The following is a 24897-nucleotide window of genomic DNA, read 5'->3' on the forward strand; positions in this document are numbered from 1 at the left end:
TACTCAAGCTCTTACTTGTCCATTCTTTCCTTAAGTGGCGCCTAGGGAGTGTGGAAAGCAACACCACTCCCTTTTCTTCTTGTCATGGCCGAGTTTGCTATTCCAAGGGAGGTGGAGCTCATTTAAATTCCTCCAATCATGTGATGACACCTCATCTAGGGTTGTTCCTTTGAATTGAGTTGGGCTTGGTGAGTGTCTTGGCCCATTAGGTTAATAAGTGTTGGACCCTTTGTAATTGGGTCAAGGCTAGGTGGTGTGGGCTTGGATCTTGGTCTAGATGCTAATTGGGCCATTTCTTATAAAATGGGCTTGCATTGCTTTGGGCTTGAATCCTTTAACTTAGTTATATTCTTAAGTAGGTTGGGCTGTAACTTTATTTGGGCTTTAAACCACATTGGGCTAAGTTATTAATTATCTTATTTAAAGTGGGTTCTAACTTAGGACCGTTTTAGCGTTCACCAACAACACCAATACAGGCACTCTGGCCAACCGCGCTAAAACGCTCAGTATGACCGTTTTAGCGCTGTGCTGCACACAATGTGCATTTTCTCTGAACAAGGACACTAAAGCGCTGGTAAGCCAACGTTTTAGCGCCCTGTCACTAATTCGATATAACAGAGTTTCTTCTCTCTTTTTCTTTTACATTCTTTCTCCTCTCTTTTTCACAACACGATTTTTTCTCTCACATTTGTATCATCAACCTTCGTAGTTTCCTCCACATCCTTTCATCAACATCACGGTATGTATCTCATCTCTTTTCTCTCCATCACACATCATATCTGAATCATAGAAGTTATTTGGACATTTTCTAGGGCATTTCACATGTGGATTTCCTGTATCATTCTTAGGATTGCATGTTGATATTAGTTTTATTTGTATTATTCTACTAATCTATTGCTTTTGACTGATTTTGGGGCTGAGATAACAAATCCAGCACATGTTGGTTCCAAATTGTTTTGACACAACACCCAGCGCACACACACACAAGGTGTTCGTGGAAATGCCTGACCCAAAAATTGGCCTGGCGCTAAAATGTTTGGTTTCAACGTTTTAGCGCCCGTCCAGTTTTTACACATGTTTAAGGCCAGGACGCTAAAACGCTCAGTGTGACCGTTTTAGCGCCCAGGCCCTGTTTCATACAAAATTGAGGGTCTACATTATGGCATTGTGGGGTTGTAATTCATACATGTTTTGATCCAAATTCCCCACTACAAGAGTTCTAAATCTGGGAATTGTGGAATTGGATTCATGATATGTAATTGTTTGACATTTGGACTGATTTTCTCTTGTTGTGTAGGCACAATGTCTTCTCCTTCTCAACCAGCTCCTTCTACACAAGGGAAGAAGAGATATAAGAAGAGAGCCCGAGTGAATCAAGGAGGAGATACTGAGGCTGAGCCTACCCCACAGTTTGATGCTCACTTTTGGAAAAGTGAAGAACATGAGAAACGTTATACTGACAAGACTTCCAAGAGGCCATTTGTGAGAGAAAGAAAATTTGTTCTAGAAAAGGATGAATATCCTCAGTTTCAGTCTCAGCTGAAGACTAGGGATTGGGCAACCTTTGGAAGAATATTGGGTGATAGCAGCCCTAACATAGCAAGAGAATTCTTTGCTAATGCGTTTAATGGAGATCAAGGAGGCCAGAGGACCTTCACTAGCTGGGTGAGGGGAAAGAAAGTGAAGTACGATGCTCACACCATCCAAAAACTGCTGAAGATAAGGTTTTGTGACTATATCAATAATGCCAGTTGTGAGTTCAGGAAGAACTTGCAGAATATTGAAATTCCACCAAGGAGGAGTGACCCAGACTTTGAAACCTGGACCAAGATGGGGGCAGCTGAGCCTATTTTGCAGACTATAGCCAAACCTGGTGAAACTTGGGAGTTAACCAAGGATAAGGTTGCTCCTAAGTTGATTTGGTTGCGACATTTAAATGGTGAAGCTAGAGTCTGGTTTCACTTTGTAATCTCAAATGTCATGCCCTCTTCCAACCAGGCAGAGGTCATCCTGAAGAGAGCTGTCCTGATTCACACTATCATGACAAAGGCGAAGGTGGAACTTCCTATTCTTCTTCAGGACAACATTTATGATATGGCTCACTCTGACAGTGACTCTGCTGCTTTGGGTCACTGTTCCTTGATTTAGTTGCTTTGTCAGAAAGCTGGTGTAGATGTTACTGATAATGGGGCACCAACTAAATTGCACCCTACAATTGATGCCGCAATGATAACAAAGCAATTGAAGATAGGAGGAGGGGAGGTCACAGGATTGACTCCTGGTAGGAAATCTACAAGTCAGAGTGATGATGAATTAGAAGAGAGGCTAAGGTCAGGGGAGCAATGGACGGTGAACACTGACTTCCGTATGAGACATTTGCGCAGGCGTCTCCGGTTTATGCAGTCCAGCCAGCACTCATTTCAGACATATATGGTGACGATGTTGAAATCTATATGTGAGGCTCAGGGCTTAGATGTTATTGATTACCAGCCTGCTGTATACCCTCATTCTGATGAGGAGGAAGCCTTTGAGGCAATGGCCCGGACTCACTATGCTGATCATGTGGATGGAGCTGCGCCTGCTGATGGTGCTACATCTTCTTCCCATGCTGCACACACTTCAAAGAGACAGCCTGGTGTTGATGCTACTACCACAGAGACCACTGCTGCTGCTGCTGATACTAGTGCTATGGATGAGGACAGGGGTATTGATCCTGAGTACAACCCCTTGCCTACTGCTGATCCAGGCTCATATTTGGTGTTTAGTGATGATGAAGAGTCAACTGACTAGACTCCTCATTCTGTTTTTACACATTTTCTGTTTTTATGGTTTTATTTTGGATACTTTTAGTTACCTGTGGTATTATTTTTAATTTTGTACATTTGTTAGTACCAATGTTATTAGAACCGGACCGGTCATTGACCCGGTCGAGGTACCGGGTCACTGGGTCAATGGTTCAACCGGTGGGTCACTGGTTGAACCGCATGAACCGGGTATATATATAAATTTATATTTTATACTTAATTATATAATAAATATTTTAAATGGTGCAATTCAAACAATAACCTGGTGTAGTCTAGTGGTAATTACTATATTGCCTATCCTCAATGTAAGGGGTTCGATTCCTCTTAGATGCAATTTTTGAAATAATTCTATTAACTTAATAGTTATATAATAAGTATATTAAATGGTGTATTATATTCAACAGGTAATGATAGTGTAGTGGTTTGAAGGTGCGCTCCTCACATCAAAGGGTCGGGTTCGATTCCCACCTGTCGCAAAAATTGGAATATTTTGTAACTTATTTTAAAAAACCGGTTTAAAGGTAAAACCGGTACCGGTTTACACCGGTTCAACCGCGGTTTATGACCGGGTCACCGGGTTGATACCGGGTCAAATGCTTAAACGGTCCAATATTGAAACCGGACCGGTTGATGGGCCGGTTTCCGGGCCAACCGGTCCGACCGGCCGGGCCGGGCCGGTTTTAATAACACTGGTTAGTACATTGAGATTCTCTGTTTGCATGATGCACTTTTGAAATAGTACTGATGCTATTTGTTGATATGTGAATGTGTTTCAGACTGTGTCAACTGCTTTTTAGATTTAAATTAGTTGCTGGGGACAACAACGTTTAAATCTGGGAATGGGGTGTGAATGAATGACATGATTATGGTGGTATCACACAGTTGATGATGACACACAGTTGATGAGCCACAAACAGGGAAACATCTCAATCCTTTCTTTTAAATTCTTTTGAATGTAGTTTTAGGTAGTTTAGGTAGTGTTGTATATGTACAAAGGTTGGATTTAGAGTTGAGATGATGTGAATTTTATGAGGATAGGATGATCAAAGTTTTACATGATTGATCAATTTTTTTTTTTGATGCAATTTGAAATCTTTGCATGTGTGCTAAATGATATGTTTGCTATACTCATGCTATGTGAGGAGTAGAGAGATCAGTTTGATGTATATAGAGGAATTCAAGCATGCACTCTGAACTGTGAGACATAGAGCCTATACAGAAAATTTTTGTTCAGAGAGCACTTCACTATATGAGTAACTCTAGAACTTGCCCTGTTTCTAACTTGAAATAGTTCATGGTTTGTAAAGTAGAGTTCATTGAGGCATTTTTCTTTTGAACCAAATTTTCCTATTGTATGGAAGCCTTAAGCCAAACTTTTTGTGATAAAACTAAGAGCCATGCACTTATTCCAGATCCTAAATTTTCAGATTATGTGTTCAGATAAGGGGTAAGGAGGAAAGCTCTGTTGGAGAAAGGTGTTTCTGCAATGAACAAAAATATTAAGTGTTAAGTGTTGGAAATTTGGAGAAAAAGAAGAATGAAAAAGAAAAAAAAGTAAAGGCACAAAGTGCTTGGGTTGGAAAAGGAAAAGAAAAAGGAAATGAGGAAAAAGGGAAATCAAAACAACACAAAGTGTTGAAAGTTGGAAGAAAAGGAGGAAGGAAGTTCAAGAAAAAGAAAAGTTGTAGAAAAGTTGGTGAAAAGAGTAAATGAAAAGGAAGAAGAGAATGAGAAGGATTAAGGAGTACATAGATAAATTCAATAGTGATCCTCCTCTTATCTGAATCTGATTCATCTATCTAACCTTCTGCAACATCAAATCCTACCTTTAGCCAACTATGTGTCAAGCCATTTTTCCTTCTTCTATACAGAATCCTATTCCTAGTCAAGTCATACCACCAAAGCCTCTTTTGTTCTGCTTATGAATCACTGTCACTATGGAAAGTGAGAAGATGGGCAAGCTTATAGTAGTTTGAGTGCAGTGGAGATTGAGTGATGAGTACACCCTTAGACACTAGAGTGCAAGAGAGTTTATTCTCACAATTTTTGAGAAGTTCCAAGTGAGGGGGTGTTTTGTGTTGAAGGTCTCTGCATTTCATCTTACTGATCTGTTGAAAGTCATTGTGATGAGGTTAAGCAAGTCATAGTAAAAGATAGATTGCTGGGTTGTTAGATTGTATCTTGGAAAGTTGATCTGTCATATTTCAATCCAACCTCATAAATTTCATGTGTAAAGAATCTCAAGTCTTTCTCTGTCTTTAAAGTTATTGCTGAGGACAGCAATATTCAAATCTGGGAATTGTGATGAACCCTTAGCTCATCATGGTTTTTAGCAGGAATTAGGATTAAATTGTGTGATTAAATGATGAAAAACAAGGTAAATGTCCTAAGATGTCCTCAATTACAAGTTCAAGAGCTTTATTGGAAATTTGTATGATTCTTGTAGGAAAGCAAGCTTGAAAGACAACTGGAGAAGGAAAAAGATTCTAGAGCTCAAGAGGAGAAAAATTGCCTAAGTGTTGAGCGCTAAAACGTTCACACTAAGCGTTTTAGCGCCCTGCTACAGGAAGAGGCCAAAACTTGCTGGTGATGAGCGCTAAAACGCCCACACAGAGCGTTTTAGCGCGCTGCTGCACTAAGAAGATGGAAAATTGATGGTCTTGGGCGCTAAAACGGCCTGCAATAAGCGTTTTAGCGCCCTAAAGTGGAAAAAGATTCTGGTCTTCACCGCTAAAACGTCCAAATCAAGAGTTTTAGTGTTGGAGTCAGTTAAAGTTAGTTGAGCATTCACCAAGTTTGGACGCTAAAACGGTCATTCCTTAACGTTTTAGCGTTGGAATCAGTTAAAAGCAGTTGAGCATACGTAAAGCATGGACGCTAAAACGGTCACTTATGGACGTTTTAGCGCCCACATCAGTTTTCTATTTTTAATTGTAACACTATATAAGGCAAAGCCTTGACACTTAGAAGATATCTGGATCTGAGGGATTTGAACTCTCTCTCTTTTAAACTTAGTCTGACTTCTCTCTAAATTCTCTTAGTTTTTGTATTAGGATTTCCTTGTAATAGTTTGGAGATTGAAGACTTTCAACATGGAAATGAAGTTTGTTTCTTCTTCTCTTATTTATTCCTTAGTCATGTCTGAGTAGAGTCTTTGTAGTCTGAATGCAATAGAACTCCATGATAATACTATGTTGATTTGATTAATATGATGAAGTATTTTTCATGTGTTGATTTGAGATTTTCTGATTTAATTATTTCTATCAAGGAAGTAATATAGAACAAGGATGTTTATATGACTTCTGTATTTGATAATCTCAACATCAGAATTCTAGTACTCAAGGGTTTGATGCTAGAGTTCTGATGTAATCTTAAGACTTTAGTATTTCATGCATGTATTAAGAAAGAGATCACCAAGGGATTGGGGTTTCTGATTAATGTATCTATCAGGGTAGTAAGGGATTACATCTTGATGATAAGTAAAAGGTTGATTAACATCACATGGAAAGGAATTCATCATATGATTAGTTTTTTTTTACTTAGGTTATTGTGGAGGAAAGTCGTTTTCTGACTACTTGTTGTTTTATTAATGCCTAATCCACATTTACTTTGTGTCAAATTACTTACAATCAATTTTCTGGTGACAAATTATTCATGATTTTTACAAACTTTTATTTGATTCAAATTAGTTTTCTATGATATATTGGTGTTTGAACACAATTCCTCGTGGGAACGATCTTTACTCATCATTTTATTACTTGTACGACTAGTGCACTTGCTAAACGTCCAACAAGTTTTTGGCGCCGTTGCCAGGGATGACTGGGCGTTTTAGCGCCCTACTGGACGTGACTAGGTCCCAGACGTGCATGTTGCGAATCTAGCAAGTGCACTAATCGTACAAGTAATAAAATGATGAGTAAAGATCGTTCCCACGAGGATTTGTGTCAAGCACTGACTAACCATATGTACTTGAGTTGAATCAAACAAAAGTTCATAGATTGCATAGATTTCTTGTCACCAGAAACTACACTGAATTGAATTAAAACTTGATAAATAAATAAAATGTAAATTATAATGTAAACAAGTAGTCAGATGTCATTTTCCCTCAAACATGAATTTATAGATGAACCAATTTCCATTATGAATTATCTACTATGTGATGTTGATCAACCTTTTTCTTATCATATCAAGATGTAATCCCTTACTACCCTGATAGACACATTAATCAGAAACCCCAATCCCTTGGTGATTCCTTTCTTAATACATGCATTAATTACTAAGGTCTTAAGATCACATCAGAATCCTAGCATCAATCCCTTGACTACTAGAACACTGATGATGAAGTTGTCAAAAATAGAGAAACAATGTAAACATGTCTGTTCTACACTATTCCTCAACATGAAGAATTAATCAAGACAACTTCATACAATCACATAATAGATAAACAAAACATCTAATTAACCATTCATAAATTCAAACTTGAGTTCCATTGAATCAGACTACAAAGGACTCTCCTAAGACATAATTGAAATACAAACAAGAGAAGAAAGATCAAACTCCATTGACATGATAGTTAAGTCTTCAATCTCCAAGTGCAATTACATAGGAAAAACTAACTATTACAAGAACTAATCCTAGGAATTTGGAAATTCAGAGAAAATGAGGAGTCAGATCAGATCTATGAAAGACCTGATCTGATCTCCCTTCTCCTAGTGTGATGAGAAAAGTCAGAATGAGATATGATGGATTGGATCTGATATCTGGAATATGTCAGAATGTGAAGGCCCCTTGTCCTTTTATAATTTACAAATTACAACTGAAAACTGACATGGGCGCTAAAACTCTCATTTCTGGACGTTTTAGCGCTCAACCTTGACGGATGCCCAACTGCTTTTAACTGTCTTGGGCGCTAAAACGCCCAGTTTGGCCGTTTTAATGTTCAACACCAGCATCTTTTGTGCAACAGGGCGCTAAAACGCTCAGTTTTGGGCGTTTTAGCGCCCAACACTTAGAATTTTCCAATTTTCAGAATCTTCTTCCTTCTCTCTTTTGCTTCTTTGAGCTTCAATTCCCTACAAGAACAATGTAAATTTTCAATATAACTTTCAGAACTTGTATTTAGGAATTTATAAGACATTGAACTCTTTTTCATCCATTTAATCACACAAATTTATACTAATTCATGCTCAAAAACTTGATGAACTAAGGGTTCATCACAGCGTATCTAGCAAGTGTATTAGTCGTACAAGTAATAAAATGATAAGCAAAGATCGTTCCCACGAGGATTTGTGTCAAGCACTGACTAACCATATGTACTTGAGTTGAATCAAACAAAAGTTCATAGATTGCATAGATTTCTTGTCACCAGAAACTACACTGAATTGAATTAAAACTTGATAAATAAATAAAATGTAAGTTATAATGTAAACAAGTAGTCAGATGTCATTTTCCCTCAAACATGAATTTATAGATGGACCAATTTCCATTATGAATTATCTACTATGTGATGTTGATCAACCTTTTTCTTATCATCTCAAGATGTAATCCCTTACTACCCTGATAGACACATTAATCAGAAACCCCAATCCCTTGGTGTTTCCTTTCTTAATACATGCATTAATTACTAAGGTCTTAAGATCACATCAGAATCCTAGCATCAATCCCTTGACTACTAGAACACTGATGATGAAGTTGTCAAAAATAGAGAAACAATGTAAACATGTCTGTTCTACACTATTCCTCAACATGAAGAATTAATCAAGACAACTTCATACAATCACATAATAGATAAACAAAACATCTAATTAACCATTCATAAATTCAAACTTGAGTTCCACTGAATCAGACTACAAAGGACTCTACTCAGACATAATACAAATAATAACAAGAGAAGAAGAAGAAAGATCAAACTCCATTGTCATGATAGTTGAGTCTTCAATCTTCAAGTACAATTACATGAAAGTATACTAACTATTACAATACTACGTCCTAAGAATTTGGAAAGTCAGAGAAAATGAGGAGTCAGATCAGATCTATGAAAGATCTGACCTGATCTCCCTTCTCCTAGTGTGATGGGAAAGTCAGAATATCAGAGAATGGATATGAGAGAGTTGAATCTGATATCTGGAATCTTGTGAAGGCCCCTTGTCCTTTTATAATTTACAAATCACAACTGAAAACTGACATGGGCGCTAAAACTCTCATTTCTAGACGTTTTAGCGCTCAACCTTGACGGATGCCCAACTGCTTTTAATGTTCAGCACCAGCATCTTTTGTGCAACAGGGCGCTAAAACGCTCAGTTTTGGGCGTTTTAGCGCCCAACACTTAGAATTTTCCCATTCTTTAGAATCTTCTTCCTTCTCTCTTTTGCTTCTTGAGCTTCATTTCCCTACAAAAACAATGTAAATTTTCAACATAAGCTTCAGAACTTGTATTTGAGAGATTTCCAGGACATTAACCTCTTTTTCATCCATTTAATCACACAAATTGATATTAATTCATGCTTAAAAACCTGATGAACTAAGGGTTCATCAATACTCGGTATTGGAAAAGTTGGTAATTCCTCCTCGGCCCTATAGAAAATGTTTTACTTGTCGAGGTCCTTAGACATAACTTACTTAGCATTAGTCAATAATGTGATAAAAATTATAGAGTTATTTTTGACTCAACCTCTTGTAAAGTCGAAAGTCTAATTGATGGGCAAGTTAAGTTTCTCGGTCATAGAGTGGATAACATTTATATGATAGACTTAGATGGTATGCCTTCAAATGACGATAAATGTTTGATCAGTAAGGAAGATGACTCTTGGTTATGGCATATAAGAATAGTGTAAGAACCCGCACCGTTAATTAAGGAAGTTAATTAAATAATTATAAGAAATTAGGAAATAATTTCATAATTGACCCTAATAATTATTATGAGGCTTAAATAATTATGGTAAGTGATTAATAATGCTGAAAGGCGCTTTTCGGACGAAAAGTGCAGATACCGGTTCTGTTACTCTGTATAAATGCGTACCGATGAAGTATCCCGGAAAATTATAATAAGTGCATGACTATTCCTAGAATAATATATAGGACTTGTAAAACAAGTTTCAAGTTAAAATAATGAGAACTGATACCAGAACTGATACTAGCTATGGAAAAGCGCGTACCAAAAAGGTGCTGCAAAAAATAAAATAAAAATATGATAAATCTTAGAAAAATGAGTAGGATCAGATTCCAAAGTTTGGGATTAAAATGCTAAGCGTTGCAATTAGAGCTAATACTGTGCGATTAAGGCTTAAGTGACTATAAATACTCATTGTAGGCCCAAAACCCTAGACACCTTGCATTCCTACGTGACTTGTTGGGGTGGCTGATCAGTTTGCTACTGTTCCATTGGTTCTCTTCACCTTTTCTTGAGCCAAAGGCCATTTTCTTCCATTTCTCTTCTCCTAAACACTTGGTGTGTGTGAGAGTTATCATTGGGGATAGGTTATGAGCTTGTTGCTGAGTAATGGACTCTGGTTTGGTGGAGTGGAAGGGCTGTTTTCGGAGTTTGGTGAAGATGGAGCTTTTATCATGGCATCTTATACTTCATGGAGTGACCTTTGGTGTGAAATAACCTCTCTTGATCACCATTTTCGTGGGTTGTGCTTAGCCTGACTTTGGGGAGCTTCAAGTGAGCTCCAAGAGCCTTTGTTGCTTCTGTTTTGAAGCTTTGGGTATGTTCCCTGACTTGATCATGAGTTTTAATGGGTTAAAGCTTGAGTCTTGCCATGTTTAGTGAGTTAAACAAGTATGTAATCAGTATATAAACCTAAAAGAGGTTAAAAATGCATGCTTTAACGTTGGAATGAGTTAAAACCCCAATCTTTGGAGTGATATCTCGGAAAATGCAGAACTGCATTCTGTCGCGAAATATCCGGATACGATTATGTCCATGCCACAATGTTTTGACTTTGCTGTTTTAGTTTGGAGTTGAATAAGGTACCAGGATTATGTCCGAACTACGTGTTGTAGATCCGTGAATTAGATACTCATTGTTAATTATTTCATGAGGTATTTTAGTTAGATATCTTTTGCAATTTACATACAGGCGATGTTTTTATGAAAATGATTAAGTAATCAACTTGGCTAAGTATAATGATGTCATAATTGAAAAGAAAAAGATATTCCGCATTTTTAAATTAAGCGTAGCTTAATACGATGACATGTTAACAAACCGGGTTAACACGGGGTGTTACAAATAGCATACATTGGCATGGGTCAATTAAGTAAATTGATTTCCTTAGACCTAGTGATTGGGTTACCAGAGCTCAAATTTGAAAAAGATAAAGTTTGTGATGCTTGTCAAATGGGAAAACAAGTAAAGGCTTCTTTTAAATCAAAAAATATTGTTTCTACCACAAAGCCTTTACAATTTTTGTATATGAATCTTTTTGGACCAACTAGAACCATGAGCTTTGGTGGCAATTACTATGCATTGGTCATTGTGGATGATTATTCTCACTATACTTGGACTTTATTTCTTACATATAAAAGCGATGCTTTTAAATCATTCACGAGACTAGCCAAGTTTATTCAAAATGAACAATCTTCAAATATTATTTCAATTAGAATCGATCGTGGTGGAGAATTTGAAAATTAAGATTTTGAAACCTTTTGTGAAGAAAATGGCATTGAACATAATTTTTTTCGCTACTAGGACTCCACAATAAAATGGAATTGTAGAAAGGAAAAATCGTGTATTAGAAGAACTTGCTAGAACCATGTTAAATGAAAATAATCTTCCAAAATATTTTTGGACGGAAACCGTTGGCACCGTGTGTTATGTTATGAACCGTGCCTTAATTAGACATATTTTGAAGAAAACTCCCTATGAACTTTACAAAGGAAGAAAACCAATATTTCATATTTTCATGTCTTTGGTTGCAAATGTTTTGTTTTAAACAATGAAAAAGAAAATCTTGGCAAATTTGACTCTAAAGCCGATGAAGGCATATTTCTGGGATATTCACTTACAAGTAGAGCTTATAGAATCTATAATAAAAGAACAATTGTCATTGAAGAGTCTATTCATGTTGTATTTAATGAGACTAACAATGCCTTGTCTAGAAAAGAATTTTGTGATGATGATGTTATAGAAAGCATGGAAAACATAAACTTGGATGACAAAGAGGAAGATGAAAGGCAAAAAGAAAAGGAAGCAAACAATGAAGAAACACCAAGTCAACAAACCAATGATAGAAATAATCTACCACAAGATTGGAGAGTAGCTAGAGGACACCTCATTGATGTGGTAATTGGTGATATATCCAAAGGGGTAACTACTAGAAACTCAATTAGAAATATTTGTAATCACTGAGCAGGTAACGTAGAGTTAAAGACTTCTAAAAAGCAAGGCGGTGCACCAACTGAGCAGCTGGAAACGTGAAGAGCAGAGAATCAAGAGTTCTCATTGGCTGAAAACAAAGGCAAAGCATGGGAAGGTCTGCAAACAACGGCTAATCATCACCAAATCCTGTTCCATCCAGCAATTCACGCAAGCTTCACACTCTGCTGCCACAGTCCCGTCCCCTCATTCAATGCAACTAGCTCCAAAGGAATTACAGTCTTGCCACTCCTCTTCCAGCTATAAATAGGACCACCATCACACAAAAACATCATCGAATCCTGGAGGATTTGCAGTCCGAAAGGAAGAGATCACTTAGTAGTAGTTAGTAACTTAGTTTAATTTTAAGTTGTAACTGTAGTTAAGCGACAACCCCTCTTCTCTTCTCTGTAAACAACCATCAAGACTCCTCACGAGCAAATACCCATCTTTCTCCATTTTCTGTTTCTTTTTGTAAACTGTCTTTTAAATTAATATAAGTGTTTTTCTCTTCGTTCCAATCGTTATCTCTTGACTGAATCTCGGGTCTATGTGATCTCAGTTGAGAATAATTATGTTTAAACTATCAGCCATGAGCTGAACTATCTGTGGAACGGGTAAGCTATGAAACTCTTAAAGAACTGTTTTCAAAACTCTTGACCGAAGCTTTTTGTATTTCTTTGGCTAAGTAAGCTATATTCATTGTGCGCCAATGGAAATTGGGTACATACTGAGAAAGGAATTTCCATAAGGAAGGGATTTCAGACAGCTTAGCCATTGGGGGAAGGTAGATGTCATGGCAAAAACGCTACTGACCACCTTAGGAATAAGGGGCCAACTCGTCCATTTTAAGGTTCTGAACTAAGTACCTGTTGGAGTCAAGGGAGCCATAGGAATATGGAAACTTGTGAGCCATCTAGACCATGAGCTGAGGAATCAGAGTTGGCAGGCAAAGAAACTGGGACAAAGCCAAAAGGTGCTAAGTCTTGAGCAGAGAAAACAACCCCTTTAAGAGTGAAGCAGTGAATCCGTTCCTTCTGTTAAACTGTTTTAACCACCACCCTGTTGTCTCTTGATTATAGTTATTTCTGTTTTAGTAGTTTTTATTTTATTTAGTACTTATAAAAACTCCAATGATTATTATCTCACCTTCTTCTAAACAGGAAGGATCACATACATAACGCAGCGAGCAACTGTTTGCCATCAGATTGAACCTACTGTTCCTGAGAAACGTTGTCAAGACAGTAGGGAACGTTTGACTAGACAGTTCATTTAGTAACTTTTCTTCTCATTTTCATTCTTTATAAATAGTGATAAAACAATAATTAGCACTATATCCTCGTGGGAATGATAATTTGGGCATTAATACTCCTTTTATTACTTGATGTGTGCACTTGCGCACATGGGTTGGAACTAAGGGACGAATCTGTGTTCTGCAAGAACAGAGGAACGTCCTCTATCAGAACTTATATTTTTCCACCATCAGCAAACCACCCAACAAGTTTTTGGCGCCGTTGCCAGGGAAATAAATACTAACTGTTGTTCTTATCATTGTTTTCTAACACATATACTGTATATCTGACTTTACTTTTATATTTTTTTTTCTCTTTAACACTGAATCTGCTGTGCATATATATACCCTATGCTATTGGTTTATGAGTGAAGAGTTTGAAACAGACTCTGACCACTCCATTGAAGTACCTAAGTTTCTCTTTGATCTTGAGCAAGAACGTACACTCCATAGGAGAAGAAGGAACCTCAGGGAAGAATTTCCTGAAAACATGGCTGATCACAATAATAACAATGAAGAGGTTCCCCCTGAGCAGAACTTCAGAAATTTGGCTGCTCCTTTCAGGAATAGACCAGATAGGGGAGTAATCCTTCCCCCTGTAGCACCAAATTTTGAACTAAAACCTATCATGTTCCACATGATTAGGGAAGCAGTTGTCTTCAATGTACTCCCTGCAAAAGATCCTTACACACACCTCACAACATTCCAAGATATTTGTGATAATTTTAAAGCTGAGGGTGTAACAGAGGAGAGCATGAGAATGAGGTTGTTCCCTCACTCCTTGGGCTTAAAAGCTAAAACATAGATGAAAACTCTCACCCCTGGATCAATCCACACATGGGAAGAACTCTCTAACAAGTTCATAGAGAGGTTTCTCCCAATGTCTCGACAAGCTGATGTTAGAGCTGAAATCTCTAACTTCAGAATGTTTTATGGAGAAAATCTCTATGAAGCATGTGAGAGATACAAGGACATCATAAGAAAATGTCCAAACCATGGGGTAGAGAGTTGGGGAGTGTTACAATCTTTCTATAAAGGACTTGACCATACTTCTCAATCTCACCTAGATTTTGCTGCAGGAGGATATTTCTTTACAGGAACACTTGAATCAAGGTACGAAATCATAGAAGGGACTGCTGAAAGATGTCTCCAATGGCCAATAGACAGAGTGAGCCCAGTGAGGAAGCCAGGCATGCTAGAACTGGATAAACAAACAGCCATGGAAGCCCAGCTGACATCACTTATGAATGAAGTGAAGAACCTGAGAGCTGACCAAGCAGCACCAAGGATGGAAGTCTTACAACTCACAGCAACTGAAACAGAACCATGCTCAGCCTGTGGTGATCTTCATGACTCAACAGACTGCCCATCCACTGCATTGGTGTGTTATGCAGAAAATTTTGGCAATAGGAACTTCACCAGAGACAATCAACACGCATGACGAAATACACATTCAAGCCCTTGAGGAGCTATCATTAAGGATCAGAACCACAACACCCAATGGAGGCCACCCATTAACCAGAGACCATTCAACAACAATCAGCAGCAGTATCAGCAAGGTAGCAGTAGTGGAACGTTTGAACAAAGAAGAAACAACTACGTTCCGTTCCACAGAGATGACCAACACATAACACCCTGGAAAATTATGTCAAGGAATATGTCACCAGGAATGATGCAGTGGTCAGGAACATTGAGTCCCATCTGGGGCAGATTGCTGCCAACCTTCAAACCAGAACACCAGGATCACTACCAGGGGACACTGAGGTCCCCACAACCATTTCTGAAACCATTGAGAGGTAAGTACCATGTCTAGCTAAAGACATTAAACTAAGCGCTGACTGGGAGGCAACCTAGTAGATACATTTGCTCTATGACAAAGAGCAATGTTTTGGGGAGTTTATCCATAACCACACAGCTCCCAAAAAGGAGGGAACGTCTGATGTTCCTATCCAAAAAGTCCAAATAAAGTACGTTCCGTTCCAGGAACGTAGTTTTGGGGTGGTCCCTGACCACACAATCCCAATATAAAATATAATAAAATAATATATATATATATATATATACATATAGATTTATTAAATAATGAGTGAGTTCCATTGTAAAGAGAAGAGAAAAAATTAATGATTTTCATTTACTTTTTTGAGTGGCAAAGAATTTTTTTTTACAGTAAAAATAGGAATATTAAACTTAATATATATTTAAAATAAAATACCTATCATTTTATTATTAAGCATAATTAACCGATTTAAGGTTCTGCATTGTAAATTAGGTACAATATTGTAAAGAAATGAAATGTTTTACTAAAACGAATTACATATATTTTGAGCTTTTTTTCGAGTTACCACTACGATAAAGATACTTTTGGTGGGTATGACTTTTCTTATGCCTAATCTATGCCATTTTGAATTACCAAGGGCCATAAGTGTTCACCATGTTACAAATGCAACTAGATTGTGGGCGATCATAACATCTTAATTCAACATCAGTATTGAGTTCCTTTTATACATAGAGTAGCCTAACTCCTTTAAAATAAAAAAGTAGAAGATAGAACAAGAACACAACATAAATCATGCAGAAGTAAACTTACTCAACACATATTTTCTTTACCAAGCCATTTCATTAATTTTCTTTAATTTTTGTTTGGGCGGGTTCAAACAAGAAACATAAAATAAAACAACTATTTTTTTTCTTGAAATTTAAAATTGAGAAGATCTGTCCTATATATCCTCTTCCTCTGTCTTCTCAATCAATTTCTCCTCATCTTCTTCCTCTTTTTCCTTTTCTTCCCCTTCTCCTTTGGTTTGCAAATTTCTAGTTGTTGCAGCATCATCAGGGCCTTGAATGGCTGGAGTGGGGAAACTAAGTTGGTTGATCACAAACTTGTCCATCTCGTTTAACTTCTCCATCACGAGCCTTATTGTCTCTGTAACTGCCCGTTGTACACAGGTATTGTTAACATTGATTATGATATTAAGCGCAGTTACAATCACAGCAGTTCATTTATAAAAATGCGAGTAAACTTTTTTCTTTTCATTACGCGAGCATTTAAAACAAATATAAAGCGTAATGAATAAAATTTGTGACCATAACTGAAAAATAAACGCGGAATAATTTAAAACAAATGCCTAACTATCATATAATACTTCTCTCAAGTCACTAAGGGGTTCTCATAAATTCACTTAGCATAATTTTCACTTTTATGGTTTTTCATAACCGAACATGGTTCAGTAATCTGAATATTGTGAGAGATCTGCATGCTACGAACCTTCTATCTATTAGTATATTATAGACATAATTATCTTTCCAACAAGCTATCACACCCTCCATAAATTTTTCGTTTGCTCCGGTTATCACCGTTTGAAGTTGGACAAGCAAAGCTGACAGCCAACATCAAACAGGGCTCCAAACTTGGACAAACTACTCTACCAATTTCTCTCAAATTTTTATACAGTAAACTAGACACCTCAAGCTTCAATTTGACATATCATGGGCCTAATTTGATTAAGAATTGAGGCCGGAATAATTTTCCCAAAAACAGCACCCGACAGCCCCATGTACAGGGCACTTCGGAACAGTCCTCGCTCTTCGGCTTCTACAGGTCTGCGTACAACTCCAATGGCTACCAAATTTTGACGCAATATAGTTGACATCCCAAGATTCAAAATGGTGTATGGAACGTCCCTATTGGACATCTGTGGAGGGAGATATGCTCTCCCAAAGTTCACCTAAAATCTTTCATTTTATAGAAAATTCGACAGTACCTCCTTTGTTTATTCAACCTATCCCACTTTATCAAAAGTGTGTTATCTATCATCAAGGGTACCTAATATTCAAGGGTGGCACTCAAAGACCAGCAATGCCTTGGTGCTGTTACAACCCATCACAATTTATCTCAATTTACTCAATTTACGTCTCATTACTTACAATTTCAAAACTTAAACCATTTCAATCACTTTGATCCATTTGCATGCATTCTTTAACATATACATAATCATCAACTAAAAATAGGCCTATTTCCCTTTCATCAGACATCGTCCTTTGATAATACGCAAGGTATAACTAGACTTAGGCAAAAAGATGGCATGAACAAATGTGATAATATGCATCAACCTAACTCCATATACAATGTTCATGCCCTAAGTCTAGCTTAGGCCAAGTGGCCTCCAAATGCAAAATAGGCTCTAGGTCCACATGCTCATCCTACGGGCTTTTTGCCCACAGCTCCCGGCACACTGCTGCTACCTGAAATAAAGTCTCCAAAATGGGGTGAGATATACGAATATATCTCAGTAACCCAGAGGCTTTGGAGATTACTCCATCCAATGGCTCACTCAGATGTAAATCAATAATATACTACAACAACCAAAAAGGGATAAAGCAAGGGATTTAGTGAAGTAGGGATGCATGGGGAGTAAAAATACGATGAAGCTAGAATAGTCGATGCCAAAGCCACGCAACATCCGGCCTATTGGCCACGACATATAGCCTACTGGTTCTCATCCAAGGAAGTGTTCCCAGAACATCAACCAAGGTACCCCCTCATCCATATACACCCGAGACATTCCTAGAGTGCTCCTCAACAATGACACCCCATGACCCTAGGTCAACTGAGACTCCCTCACGGAGACCTATCCAGTGGAAGTTCGTAATGCTCGAAGGCAACAGTATACTGGCCAAAGACATGGTACATCCTATGTACCACTATACACACATAAATGCATGAGCATGTTATAATACATTTTTAACATCCACCTTCAACCACTACCCCCAGGGGCATGATGGAGCACACACAGGGACTAAATCCCAGTACCAAGGGATTATCTGATGATAGCTCCCTCTCTTGGTAGCTCCAATTCAATATGCCACTGAGCTTGATCCAACAAGAAATGCCTACACATAGGTCATTCTCACCTCAATTACAATCAATTAAAAACATATACATGCTTACTCAAGTATTCATGTATATTTACATAACCACTTATCACAATCCTTTTGGTCAAGGACTAAAGGCAACCCACCGAGCTCAATGCTCCAAGTTTACGTCCGTGAGAGGCAACCTACAATGATCACACAAGGATCATCAACACAAGGTGCAACCAACCAAAATTTCAAAGCACCAAGATCCCCCCTTCCACATACACAATGATTCAGCCATATGGCTAATAATTACCAACCCATTTTTTGAATTTTGTTTCAAGGTTCCTATGGCTCCATAAGCTCAACCCAACACCAATTCATGCCCTTAATTCAATTTAATACCATTACAACACCATTTTCCTTAAATTATGTCATTATGGCCGAATACACACACTCACACACATCCAATATTTTTCCTTCCAATTCAACTACATCACACCAACATACAACCTATTTAAACACCATTCATAATCACACAACACCAATTACATAATTTTTACATCATCCATCCTTATTTCCCCTCATTGGCCGAATTCAACATGTATGTGCACCAAAGGATTTTTGATCAATTTCAACACTTCCACACACCATACAATCTTATAATTAACTCATACAAATACTCCACAACTTAATTATACAATCCTACAATCATACCAATTCACAAAGTATTGAAATTCCAACTCAAAATTTTCCTAGGATATAAACTTTTTCACCAATAAATTTTATGAGCTCAATCACCATAAAATATCATTCTAAGCCACTTTTATCGATTACACATTTTCAATTGAGCTCTCTAACTACATCAATCCATGCACAATAGCTTTAGGTTTTCAAATTTGAATCTACCAAATCAACCAATTAAAAGTGTGGAAACTTACTCACAAGCAAGACCTAGGACTCCTCCACACCATACCAAAGCATTGGAGGATCAATAAACTCCAATAACCTCAAAAACCTTCACTTGGCCGCGGGTATAGATGGGGTTTTTCTCTCAAATTAGTGGGTTTCAAGGGCAACCAATGGGTGGGTTGTGTTTGGATGATGATTTACTTAAACTTTGGTGACAAACTTTGTCGGTTTTAAGTGAGAATTGAGTGAGTTTGGAGGACGAGAAGATTTGGAGCAAAAATTGCTCTCCAATGGGGGCCCCACAGGTTTGAGTTGGGGGGGGGGGGAGGAGAGAAGGAGATAATGAATAGGAGAAATGCCCATGTGGCATGCATACTTAAGTAGGGTGGGTCCACCACCACCTCACACGATTTAAACTAATTCAAATCTCCCGCTTATTCCGCTAAACATCCATAATTTTCTAAACTATTTAGAAACTTCAATTTTTAACATTAACCATTATCATTTAATTGTCCTTGATCAGATGAATCCGGAGTTTTCCAGTCGTTCGAAGAAATCACAATTTTAAGCTGTTGTGGGCACGTTTTCCCAAAACCCTAATTTCGATCAATTATCACCAGAAATCATATTTCCTAGTCCTATGTATCATTTATAACTTATTTCCAAACCTAGAGCTCAAAATTCATTCGGTGAGCTTTACGGTGCATCTGTACCGCAATATTTTTACCCAGTAAAAATACTATTCATCAAATTTCAGAAACTTTTCTAACCACTCAATTTTTTGTTTTGAAACCATTTCCAGTGTTAATTTTTTCATTTGGGATCTTATACTCAATTTTTCTTTCCTAAGGTTACGTGTTTGGCAAATTATCATTTTATCCTTCTTTTGTATTTTTGCCCTAATTTCTGGATTTTCACTAATCCTACCCCTTAATCCATATTTTCATATGTAATTATATATTTTAGAAATACGAGGTGTTATAGTCTCCATCTTCTCCCTTTCTATCTTCTCCAACTTTGCTTCAACCTTATTCCAAATTTCTCCTCATATTTCTATTGTTGTTGACGATGTTGTAACATTCCTGGCTCGTGGTTTGGATAAAGACCCTTTACTTTCTTGTCGATCTTCTTTGTAGTGTAATGGTGATTGGTTCTGTTATTTTTAGTTGTTCCTCATCTCCAGCAATGGGAACGTTTTCCTCTCTGCACAACATGATAATCAATCTAGGAAATCATAAAAAACCAGTATGAACTTTTGCATAGCATATTTCATATAGAACTACATGGTTGTCGTTCTTGGTGCCAAGTTATCTCAGCATGATTATGAAACAGGCGCTAAGCTGATTTTGGAGGAGTGTCGCATCAGAGAGCTCTATTTGTGCTGGGTTCTCTGATTTATGAAGTTTCTCCATTTGTACCAAACCCTGGAATCTGTGCTAACTAGGGCGAAGCTGATTGCCTTCAATGGACTAATGAAGTACTTAGAGGATTATGTGATCTTTGATGTTGGCAGGCTCATCCATAAATTTGAAGTCGAGCTAGATGCCGAATTTGGTGGATGACCTTGGTTATAGCCAGGTCTTGTCTTTGTTTGATTCATTGTTTGTCTCCTTTTCTTTTTCACTTTGTAGCCTACATGTCAAGCCCGGACTATTTGAGCTTCATAAGAAAATAGGCACAGGGTAAGGGGGAGGCCCCCACTACCAGCTCTTCTCTTGGGTCAGTGCCAAATAAGAGAAGGCCGGAGGTTGACTGTCAGCCCCAGCAACTGAGGGCGGGAGTTTGTAACAAATCGTCTTTGTCTCTGAGGCTAGTCTAGATCTGCCTTCACCTCCTCCAGCTATGATGGTTTCTGACGACCCCAACACCATCAAGCTTTTAAAAGAGGGAGCACTGGGAGGTCGGTCTTTTTCACGATCTTCCCTCCATGATTTGGACTCCCTTGGTCTTCACTTTGAGGGCTCCCCTCAAGAAAATTGAGATCAAACAATTCAAGCGTGTTGAACTACTAACTCTAAAGGCAACCTTTTTGGTTCTGTCTTTCATGAATCTCTGGGTCAGTTATGAATCCCAAAGTGTGGACAACGTGGCTCTAGGAGCACAAGTGGAGATATACCTTCTTTTCTCTTGCTTTATTTACAAACCAAGGAAGTAGTTCAAATCTCCCATTATAGACATATCAAACTCACTTTTCATCATATTAGCAAATTCTTCACAAAGAATTCATTAGTAGAACAAAAAATGATATCATCAACATAAATTTGAACAAGTAAAGTATGATCATGCTTTCTTTTAACGAACAATATAGTATCTACTTTACCTCTATTAAATTCATTATCAAGTAGAAACTTACTCAATTTTTCATACGAAACTCCTGGAGCTTGTTTAGAGCGTATAAAGCCTTCTTTAATCAATAAACATGATTAGGAAAGTCCTACCACTCAAAATCGGGTGGTTGATGAACATATACCTCCTCTTAAATCAATCCATTTTAAAATATAGATTTGACATCCATTTGATATAGTTTGAAATCATATATGCTAGAATAAGCAAGTAGCAATCTAATAGCTTCAAGTCTTGCAACTGGTGCAAAGGTTTCATCATAGTCTATTCCTTCTTCTTGATTGTAACCTTTAGCTACTACCCTTGCTTGTTCCTTGTCATGACACCATTTTCATCAAGTTTGTTTCTAAACATCTACTTAGTGAAAGTTCGAATTGGCCTTGAAGGCCGTAGCATGTGAGAGGGAAAAACAAAAAAATTTCCGCAAGCGGAATACACATGCATGTCAAGATACATACTTTAAGACGTATGTCATACCTTGTTCGTGAAAACTCAAGATGATCAAGGTAGGTCTGAAGGGTTCAGACCCTCTAACGTTGATCCGCACCACCCGCGTCTAGATACAGGAACTCCTTCCAGTAAAGCCGCTGATTGATCACCACAATAAGGCTTGCTATGCGCTCAATGTGTGATGAAAGGAGACTATGTAAAAGTGTTTAGAAGAGTGAAGTTTTCTGAGAGAAAACCTCACAAAAGTGGCGCAGGAATAATGAGAGAATGGCTTAGTCTTTTTACAAAACCCTAGGAGGAACTTATATGCTATTAGGCGCACACCAAGTGATCAAGAGAGTCATGATGCAATCAGATTTTTAATCCTCAAAATCCCTTCAAAAGGGCGCACCAACAAGGAGAAATAAGAGGATTTGTTGCAAATCGAATCTTATCAAATATTGCCAACAACGTCCTATCATATCTTTATGATATTAGGTTCAAAGCCTAATCAAATATCTGATCATAAATCATCATATAATCAGCTATATGGTGCGCCCCAAATAGCCTAAATAATGACCAGATACATTTGAGTAGTTGCATTCAAACTTGAATGAAATCACTCAAATATTCTCCCAACAGATCGTATCTTCTGGAGCTGATTCTGATGACTAACCAACAGCCAAATCAGCGCCCCAAATCTTCTTAGATTATGTCCAAAAGATTTCCTCTTGATATGTTCCAACAAGATCTAATCTTGTTATGTTCCAACAAGATCTCATCTTGTCCTTTTCCAACAAGATCTCATCTTGTCCTTTTGTAATGAAACAATTTTTCATAGCCAATTCAAATTCGAATTTAATCATTTAAATTCAATCATTTAAATTCAAATATTCAAATTCAAACTTTCAAACATTCAAATTCAAAATTCAAAATTCAAAATTCAAAATTCAAAATTCAAAATTCAAAATTCAAAATTTGAATTCAAAATTCAAATTTCAAATTTCAAATTTCAAATTCAAAATTCGAATTTTAAAATTCAAAATTCAAAATTCAAATTTCAAATTTCAAAATTCAAATTTCAAAATTCAAAATTCAAATTTTAAATTCCAAAATTCAAATTTTAAATTCCAAAATTCAAAATTTAATGTTTGATAATTAATTTAACTAATTAAATTAATTAGTAATTACTTGGACTATCCAAGCCCATTACAATGATCCATGCGCCCTTCACCCCTTTAGGTGGAGTTCCAAACAACTTCTTGGGCTAATAACTATTATTAGGCCCAATACCTTTAATGTTAGAGCATCTAGACAATTAGGTGTTTGCGTGTGACCCATTAGGTCCAACATAGCCACTGACATAAATGAGCCTGGGCCCAATAAGCCCACAACCCATCTAATGACAACACAGAGCACTAGCAATGCTTTGTTGCCCCAGAACTAGTTAGATTAATGATTTGATCATCCTATTAAACATATTTGGTTGCCGTATGTTTTTTCCTTCGTCTCGGTTACCTTCCTATAAAACCTAAGGTAAAGAAACGTATCATCCCTTGCGGTTTAGGGTTAGCTTTTTATGAAATAGGGAGTCTTCAATTTACTGACTCTAAAGGCAGATCATCTTATGATCTCTTTTACTATGCATAGATTCCCGAGTCATTGTAAATGTCATCCTGATTTCTCCGGTTTAAGGATAACCTAATCTCTCACAGAGATTTGACGAATTCCTTCAGCTTATTACCCTAGCCCTGTGCCCTATCAGGACAAGCCCAAGAGCATACCTATGAGTCTCCATGTTTCAGGCAGACGAGGTATACAATCAAGGCATGTCTTCTAGAACACAGTCTAAGTGATAACTTCTGGTCTAAGGAAAGACATACCCAAATATATAGAGACTACTCTAATGATACTATCTGTGAGATTTCCTCATAGAGTCTCTTTGTGGGTCCGTTCAGTGCGAGCTATACCCTTATAGGTCCACCCACGACTTTAGCTAAGACATCTCCATATCTGTAGCACATGAGGTCTATACCTTGTATCCATATACAAGTAGATAAGTCGTGCTAGTCTTACCCAAGATTACTGACCCTATTCTCAGTATCTCTAGACTAGGAACATAAAATTAGGAATAAACATCCGGTATTCTTGAATCCTCATGATTGTGATCTCATCACAGATACTCAAGAGATACTTATTTTATTCCACGGGGTTTATCAAGTTATTCATAATATATTAACATTAATATCGAGACAGAATTATGAAACAAGATAAAGAGTGCTTTTATTTATTTGCGACAATATTAAAAAGGTCTACATCTATGTCCTTATTTAATCAAAAGATTGTCTCTAGGACATCCATATACTAACACTTAGTGCCAATGACTTGATGATCATTTGATTTTGGGACAAGCTCCCAAACTTTATTCCTAATAAATTGATTGAGCTCCTCTTGCATAACAAGCATCCAATTCTCATCAAGAGCTTGGGTTCAACTTAAGAAACAAAAGCTGGATGATTGCAAGCATTCCTTCAAAAACTTATAGTAGAAACACCCTTTGAAATTTCTCCAATAATGGCATCCATGGGGTGTGACTTAGCATATTTCCAATCCTGATTGGAATAATTATCTAAGAAATTGTTTTCATGTCATGTTAATGAGGAATCATGATTTATAGTTTGGCAAGTTGATGTTAGTGTGTGGAAATATGCTTAGAGTGGGAGTTAAATGTGATTGAATTAAGATTAAAGTTTAAAAATTATAAAAGAATTCTATGAACCCTAATCTATGCTATTCGACTACCTTATGAATAATGAGTGGGAATGTGTTTAATTATTATTTGAATGTGTTGAACCATAGGTCAAGAAGACTATGTTTATGAAGTTTTGATGATAACAAAGCACCAAGAA

At 37.3% G+C, this 24897-nt stretch overlaps 1 non-coding gene across 1 annotated transcript; it reads right to left on the bottom strand.

Annotated features, from left to right (window-relative positions):
• Positions 1-14345: 14345 nt before the first annotated feature.
• LOC133315724 (small nucleolar RNA R71) lies at positions 14346-14452 on the bottom strand. Its single transcript, XR_009752125.1, has one exon. It is a non-coding gene; the product is annotated as a small nucleolar RNA R71 (small nucleolar RNA).
• Between the last annotated feature and the right edge of the window lie 10445 nt (positions 14453-24897).

The sequence above is a fragment of the Gastrolobium bilobum genome, unplaced genomic scaffold (genome assembly GCF_033153095.1).
Source record: "Gastrolobium bilobum isolate Gb01-03AN ecotype WA unplaced genomic scaffold, APGP_CSIRO_Gbil_v1 utg3292, whole genome shotgun sequence".
NCBI classification, from domain to species: Eukaryota; Viridiplantae; Streptophyta; class Magnoliopsida; order Fabales; family Fabaceae; genus Gastrolobium; species Gastrolobium bilobum.